The sequence below is a fragment of the Manis pentadactyla genome, chromosome 9 (assembly GCF_030020395.1).
Source record: "Manis pentadactyla isolate mManPen7 chromosome 9, mManPen7.hap1, whole genome shotgun sequence".
Classification (NCBI taxonomy): domain Eukaryota; kingdom Metazoa; phylum Chordata; class Mammalia; order Pholidota; family Manidae; genus Manis; species Manis pentadactyla.
In genome coordinates, this window is record NC_080027.1 from 61,731,706 (window position 1) to 61,740,126 (window position 8,421).

General features: G+C 43.2%; 1 pseudogene; it reads right to left on the reverse strand.

The window, feature by feature from the left end:
* Window positions 1–940: 940 nt before the first annotated feature.
* On the reverse strand, window positions 941–4,344 carry LOC118935999 (guanine nucleotide-binding protein subunit alpha-12-like; annotated as a pseudogene).
* Between the last annotated feature and the right edge of the window lie 4,077 nt (window positions 4,345–8,421).

The window sequence follows — 8,421 nt, forward strand, 5'->3', positions numbered from 1 at the left end:
ATTAAAACAGGAATAACAGCTATTAAAATTTATACCTTAATTTTTTAAGGGTCCAAGAGGCTTATTAGGCAGCCCACAGCAAGATACAAAATGAATAATAACGGTAACAAGCATATTCTATTAGCCAATTGTCACATGGCAATTTGACACTATCCCCGCAGGACATCCCTGGGTTCACATTTCCTAATGGACTTCCAGAAGAAATGTATTTCCTCAAATCAAGATTCAAATGCAAAGGGATTCCAGAGACCACTGGAGAAGAGAGTGGCTAAGAAACCCTTTCTTATTAATGTCCGAGTGGGTGAGTGGGGAGGAAACTCTGCAGGACGATTTCAATTTCCAAATTTAGTAAGAGGGAAATGTGTGCAGGGCAAGTCTCTGGGTCTGAGGCAGGGGTTGGGGGACAGAAAAGATAAAATAACAGTGGCTGAATAAGAAAGAAGCAAATCCTACCATTTGCAACAGCATGGATAGAGCTAAAGGGTATTATGCTCAGTGAAATAAGTCAGGCAGAGAAAGACAAGTACCAAATGATTTCACTCATTTGTGGAATATAACAACGAAGCAAAACTGAAGAAACCACACAGCAGGAGATTCACAGACACCAAGATGGGACTAGTGGTTACCAAAGGGGAGGGGTGGGGAAGGTGGGTGGGGAGGGAGGGAGAAGGGGATTGAAGGGTATTATGATTAGTTCACACGGTGTGGGGGGATCATGGGGAAGACAGTATAGCACATAGAAGACAAGTAATAACTATGTGGCATCTACTATGCTCATGGACAGTGACTGCAATGGGGTATGGGGGGGGGGACTCGATAATATGGGTGAATGTAGCAACCACATTGTTTTTCTTGTGAAACCTTCATAAGAGTATATATCAATGATACCTTAATAAAACAAAATGACAGTGGCTGAGACCTAATGGTAGATTTCTGTCTTCTACTTCTTCCTCCCACTTCCCTCTTTGAGGACCAGGTGAGTGAGGATGCCGTTGGCCAGGTAGTAGTAGGCCATCATGTTGGGATCCTTGATGAAGATGTCCTCATACTGCAGCTTTTGTTTCCCTGCAGGCATGCCCATGGCTTCATGAATCTTCACCCTGGTGACAGAGACCTGGTCCGTGAGTGGGAGGGTGAAGACCAGCCCCTGCCCATGCAGTTTCCACGCCTTCTTATCCGGTATGTCAGGCACTCTTGACAAACTTCTGTTAGAGCTTCTGCATGAGGATTTGGGCCCCCAGCTCCTCCGCGGTGGTTGGGGGAGGGAAGTCCCCTCGCTCACTGGGTTGGAAGCCCATTGTTTCCACCACCATAAAATCATTCCAATATATCTGAGCATAGCCACCCAGTCATTCTCCTTCTCTTCCTTCTTCCTCTCACGCTGCTGGAACTTGGCCCACTCTACTCAGTAACACACCTGGACTAAAACTTCTCAGGGTTCTTGGCCTCTTTCTTGAGCTTTGTAAATTAATCCTTTAGGTGGAATTAAGATCTTGGTATACTGCTCCAGCAGCTTTGTGATGTAGTCGAGGAGGCTGTGCTGTGGGCAGAGGAAGTCAGACCTGTAGCTGCACTGTGCTCCTGTATCAGCTGGGTCAGAAACTGGAGCCCATTCCTGGCCAAAAACTGATCTGTCAGCTTCATCACCTCCAGGTCAAAGGATGAGATGGAAGCACTTCTGTGATGAACTCAAACTCAGGAGATGGCTCTTTGGGCATGATGGTCTTTTGGATAACCTGGGTTTGACCTTCTGGGGAAGCTGGTTGATGCCAGTCTGTGAGGGGAGGGAAGGGCTGGTATGGAGTAGTAGACATGACTCTGCACAGGGATAGAGGGACATTCACTGTCAGCATTCTGTTTCCATACATTTCCACCCTGTCTCACATTGCTGGGCACTCTGACAAGGCAGGAAGACCAGTGCCCATTGTGGGGCATTAAGGAAGGTCCACGTCATGGAGCCCTTGCTCCTATCCTTTAAAGCTGGGGTCCCTCAGCCTAATCTAATATGTCTGGACCAGGGTCTCTTGGGAAACTGACACAAAGAGTTTTAAAAGGCAACTCACTGGCTTTGGGAGGTGGCCTTGAGACCCCAAGGATGGGGTGTAGGAGTCAGTTGTGGATCTGAAGTTTAGCAGTATAGGCATACATCTAATGGTCTCAAAACTATTGCTAGGCAAAACTTTCAGGAAGTTTGTCTTACTGAACACTTGCAGTTCTGAGAATGCCATCTACTAGGCCAGCTGATTTGTGTTTTTGTCATTACAGACAGCATGCGCATGCATACACACATACACACACACACACACACACACACACACACACAGTCCTTGATTCAATTGTATCAGAAAAGGAATAATGTTTCTGTAAAAAGAAAGTTGTGCTACTTGATACCAATACCAAAGCAAGCACTTGTGTTTCAAGATTGTCACTAATCCCCAAGATTCAGTAGCTAACGTGAAAGGCTCCATGTCCTCTGGCCTGGAGCGTGTTGCCTGGCTGGCTCGGTGGCGCTCCTGAACCAGGTGTTGGATGGCATGGATCCGGGAAACCCGCTTTGGACCAGATGGACAACACACACTGCAGATAGCTGACACCCGGTCAGGGTGCAGAAAGGGGCTACACTCTCCCTGCAGCATCACGTCCTTCAGGTTCTCCTGTGGGATGGTGTCCTTTACTGCGTGGATCACGCAGCAGATGCTCTCGGTTTCTATGACAGTGTGAAGTGGTGGAAGAGCGGCTTACTGTGATTCTGTCTGTTTCAGATGAAATCCTGGACCAGGTAGCCTTGCGCATCCTCCATCCTGTGGGGCTCACCCTTGAGGTCCGGGAAGTGCTTCTTAATGCTGATGGTCTTCAACTTCTCCACCTGGGGGTCAGTCTTGTTGAGGAACAGGTTTATGGAGACACTGGGGAAGAGCTTGTTGTTGACTATGACCTCGAAAATGTTCATAGACTCCACCAGCCAGTTGGTGTGCTGTCCTCCATGACAACATGACCATATTTGCTAGAGGACAACATGAACAGGATCCATGTGATCCCATCAAATCATAGGAACCACTTCTGGCACTGGGACTGCTGGCCACCCACATCCACCATCCTGAAAGGGATTTTCTCAACAGTGAAGTTGAGTTCCACATTGCCTTTGGCGGCCTTCCTCATCAACAGTATGTTCTGCTTACTAGGAAAGTAATTCTCATTGTTGCCAGGTAGCTGCACCTGGGAGGCCTCTTCCTGTGCAGCAGGTGAAACCTCAGCCTAGACAGGAGAGGGTTCTTGACTCTGAAGGAGAAAGAATTCTCACAGGTCACATGAGTGTAGGTAAGGAAGGAATTCATTAGAGTGAGAGTAGAAATGAATGGCAGTGGCCTTGCAGGCAGCTGAGAGCAGGAAAATGCAGAGGTGTAGAGGGAAAGAGAGAAAGTTTGCTGAACACTTTCCTGGTTAGGGCAGATTCCCTTGCCATCTCTTAAAGCCAGGGTCATTGGCCTCCCATGTCCACTTGGATCTTCACTGCATGGAGGCTAGCCCCTACCACCCTGGGATTTGGGGAGCTGTGGAGCATGGGATGGAGTTAGGCTATGTTCTGAGAGCTTCCCAGAGACAGGAGATTTTCAGGTAGGTTACTGTAGCTGCAGCTCCATCCAGGTCACCCAGGAGACAGGAAGGTGCAGGCCCAAATATGAGCTCTCAGCAGCCCCTTCTTAGTTATCAGAGGTAAAATGGAGACTTGGAAATAGAATAAAATAGCAAAAAGACAAAACGCAGTAAGTTGAGCAGTGAGAAAACTTTATTTAAAGATACACAATTAGAAAAAGTGTGGATGTCCTCAGAGAGGAGGCACACTGAGAAGTTGGGGGTTCCCTCTTTTAAGGATTTTTCAAGGGCCAGGGGGTATAAACTTGTAAAGTGGTCTCAAAATGCTTATCTTGGGTGAGAGACATTAAGTCTATTCTATTTTCAATCCTTCAGGTCATTCTTCAAAATTAACTTTACACAAGAAATCTGTCAGTTCCTCACCAGGATAGCAGCTTCCCTCTGGGAACATACCAATCAAGACCGCCAACCCTGCCCCCAAAGTGTATTGAATTTTTGTCTGTTTGCAAAAGAATATGTTAGGAATCTTACTTCCTAACTTCCTGGTTTAAAATGGAATCTTAGTTATAAGATGGAATCCTTCCAGTTTATACTATGCTGTTTTTATTTCAGCTTTTTTGGAAAATTGATCATAATGCTTGTCTCCTGTCTCTGCCCTCCGTTAAGATGGCCGACCTGGTCCAGGTTGCTCCGGAAGTACTTCACTGACTCACCCAGCTGAAACTCTCTCCTCCCAGTTTCCCAAAACATATTTTCTCAAAACATAATTTTCCATCACAAAACCAGAAATTTAAATAATTTGTCAGGCGGAGCGAGAATAAGAAGAGTAAATATCAATGTGAGCTTTGTCCTTCAATCATTCCCAAATTATATTTAAATTCCATCATATCATTCACAACTTCAGCATCAAGACTCATTTCTCTCTCCCCATTCATCAAATTTAAGTCTTTTTGGAAAATGTGATCAATCTGAAAGTGTGACAGATCTATCCTAAGCAGAAAATGTGATCTATTTCAAAGTAAAAAAGCCCTTTTGTGGTCTTCTTAATGTTCCTAAAATTTCTCACCAAGGGCTAAAACTTCAAATATGGGACTATTCCTCAATTCATATTTGATTTCATCCATCTATGTGAATCAGGCTATCCTTACTGCTTTTTTCTCCTCTCTTCTATCCCATTCATTTTAATTGCTTAGCCTCAGATAAAAGAGGTCTGAATATATGTCTAATTTGTTTTATGAAAAAAAAAATTCCTTTCAAGTACTAATACAAATATCAGTACTGGTTAACTTTTTGATTAGTTACTTTCTGTCCTTAAACAGCATCCTTGAATATGAACTTTCCTCTTAAAATCATTATAGTTAACATTTATTGGGCAATTAACTATGTCAATGACTATATATAGTACATGAGTTACTTTGTCACCAAAAGTGAATGGAGGCACAGAGTGTTATTATTTGAAATACAGGCAATCTGACTCCAAGTCTATGTTCTTAACTACTATATTATGCCCACCCATATAGCATAGAGGCGTGTACAATAAGGGCTCTTGCTAGAAGCACAATGAAGTTAAACTGAAATCCAAGGGTAGCTAAGGAAGCTTTTATTTTGGAAATTCAGTTCTTTGTAGGAAAACAAGAAAAAAAGTAGTTTGCCTATCATTTTAATCACAGGCACCATTCACTTCTCCATGGAAGACTAGCTAGTATTTACTGAATGAATATCCACCAGGTGAAAATTATACAATGTTAAGGAATATTTTATTTTCTTGATTACTGGAGAACAAAGGCCCACTAGTCTCAGAACTTTCCTAAATTTGCATGCAAATATTTAACTTTAAGTAGAATATGTGTACTTTGAGTTAGATGTTCAAAGTGTCATCAGAGTTTCCAAGAATTAATGACATTCACAAAAGGATTAATAATCACTGTCCTAGGGAAAATGGTCCAAGAACTGGTTTTGGACCAGGCTGCTTCATTCTAGGCAAGAAGAGTCCTCTCGAACATACATGCCCCGAGTCAGCTCATTAAATAGCCAGGGTCCACAAAGGATGGGAGCTTCAAGCTCTATCGTGTGGTGAAGTGTGACTTTTGCCCAGAGCCGTCAGACAGAGAGGATTGGAGAGACCGAGTCCCACCCTTTCTCCAACTCTACCTGCCATGAAGACTCATTTAACAGTCCAACCACATTCCCAGGGATAATTGGTGATGGGAAATCACTGACATCACAGGGATAGTGTGATGTTAGCATTGTTTAATTTTATATTTTTATTTGTGACAGAAATGTGCTCAACGTGTTGAGGATAAATTTAAAATAAAATACCCTGTCAACCTAGAACATCCTTCCCTGAACTTTAGAAAAGGAAGGAAACAGTTTTATTATTGATTAAACATTAAATCAGACTGGGATGGGCATCACAAGGCATCTGCTAATGATATTATAAAGTCAAGGAATCTTATCCTCTGTGTATCACCAAACAGATGTATTCCATTATGTGTATGTTCTCCTGATTAACCATATTTGTCTTCTTGGAAGAAGACTCGACAGACTGTTTGCTATATATTCTTTCATAGTTCATCCCAAATTCATCTGATAATGGGATAGCAAGCTGGGATAGCCAATTGTTTTTATCTGAAGAAGTAATAAAACTTCTGCACCTCTGTGACAAGCAGGTGGTTACACCTTGGAGTGAGGCCTCTAAACTTAAATTCTGATGACATGGAGATAGGGACTCCAGCATCTTTGATGTTTACATTTCACAGAAGTGGCTTCTAGGCCTTTAAGAAAAAAATTCCTGGATTGTAACACTACTTTATTTATAAAGATTTACATACATTTCAAAAGGACAGAGAAAGAATTTATAAATACTGGGTTTCTCAACAAAGTGTTATAATAAAAGGAGTGGAGAAACTGTCTTTTTGACTTCTGACAACAGGGGCAAATTCTAAAAAAATTAATTTACCCTTATAAGGGTGCAATAATTCCTTTATAGAATTATGATGTTAAGGAAAAGACGGGGCACCGGCTTCACATGTGTTCTTTGAAGATTTTTTCCCCATCCTTTCAGATAATTGTTTTAAGAACTGATAAGTTCAATATATATTTCTGGTGCTGTTCTTCAGAAAACAGACTCTGAGATGGAAATTCATGCTCAGGGCATTTATTGGGGGAATTCTTAGGACTGGCATCCGCGGAGGCGTGATGGAAGCAGGATTCGACAAAGGGAGGGAGTGGACTGTGAAGCATCAACTCTGTTGCTGAGAAGAGCCTGCGCAGTTCCCACGCATTCAGGCAAGGAGGACGGACCTCTCTAAGGGGATATGCATTGACTAATTGTATGTTAACTCCTCCTGGAAGGAGCTGTTTCCCTGGAAGGGGCAGTTTTCTTCTGAAAAGGACAATTCCCAGAGAGAGGGACCCAGGCACCAGCCACCTGGGCAAACGATGCTTCTGTCCCTGAGTGGGTGGGCGCCTGGGTGGCACACCATGACATCCACTACCATGTGTTGGACATTTTCTTCATTTAGATGTAAATTTTATGCTATTTCAACACCATTCGTAGACATTTATAAATTGTATGAATCATTGTGTGGGCGAGCAATTTTAAAGCAAAGAATTTCTAGACGATGTTTGCATAGGCACTGTGTACTTAAGGAATACCTGTGGAAAAATTGGATGGGGCTGTTTGAAAAATAGGCTGTGCAGATTCAGTTCCCAAGTCTGCATCTTTGAAATGCTGTCTGCTTTCTCCAGCATCTCCTAAGGATTCTATGGGGCTCAGCCTGGACATTTACAGATCTCCTTTGTGAGAAGTCTGTTTTCATTCCAAGCACTGAACACTGTCCGGATGAAATCCACAGCTAGGCATGGATATTGAGGGGTTTTTAAATATCAAGGCACTACACAGGATAAACAGCAATGTGTACTTTATGTAGTTTGCCAATTTTAATTATATCTATTGTGCAGCACCTTAATAAATGAGGTCTTTCAAAAAAGGTTAGATATGTATATAGCATTACTTTGAATAGAAAATTTTCCTACCTGCTATCTTCACTAATTTGTAGCTATCCAAAATATAAAAATGTTACCTAAGGTATTCACTACTGAAAAGCCTTCAGTGGATCTCTTTAGGCTGCAAAGAAAAGGTCCAAAGTCTTATGCCTAGCATAAAAGACATCCAGTCTCAGCCCCAAGGAGAGGTACCCCCGCCCATGTCACTGTGCTTCGGAGGGTCTCTGTGGCCCTCCTCTGGCTCTTCCCACAAGAAAGCAGTCTTCAGGGCCAAGAAGATGTGCCCTCCTGCCGTCCTTTGTTCCTGCGCCCCTCACCTTTCAGATCTTGCTTTAAATTGCTAGCCCAGTGATGAGCTGCTCTCAGAGACAAGGCAGCCCTGACCTGGGGCAGCTGTGTAGCACTACACACCTTTAATGTATTTAAGCTTTTTTAAAGCTTGACTTTCAACTTCTAAAATTTTTAATATATTATTTGTCAGTCTTCACTTGTACTCTCCCCTCATGCCTCACAAACATTGAAGGCAGGCCTGCTTCATGAACTCACCCCTAATTTTCTCTCCAGCCCCATATTTTTTCAACCCCGTCTCCTTGTAATGCGCGCTGGGAACATCACAACTGACCATTTCTTCAACAAATCATTCTGTGTCTTACCTTTCTATGCATACATTTCCCTCTGTGAGTACCTCCATAGAAGGCCCTGTGCTCTCACTCTGTTGTGCCTTGCACAGCAGATGGGGTCTCCGGAGGCAGTTGAAAGTTTCCCTTGTGTCCCTGTCCTCCCGCTCCCCCTCACCGGGGTGCTTTTACATACTTGTGT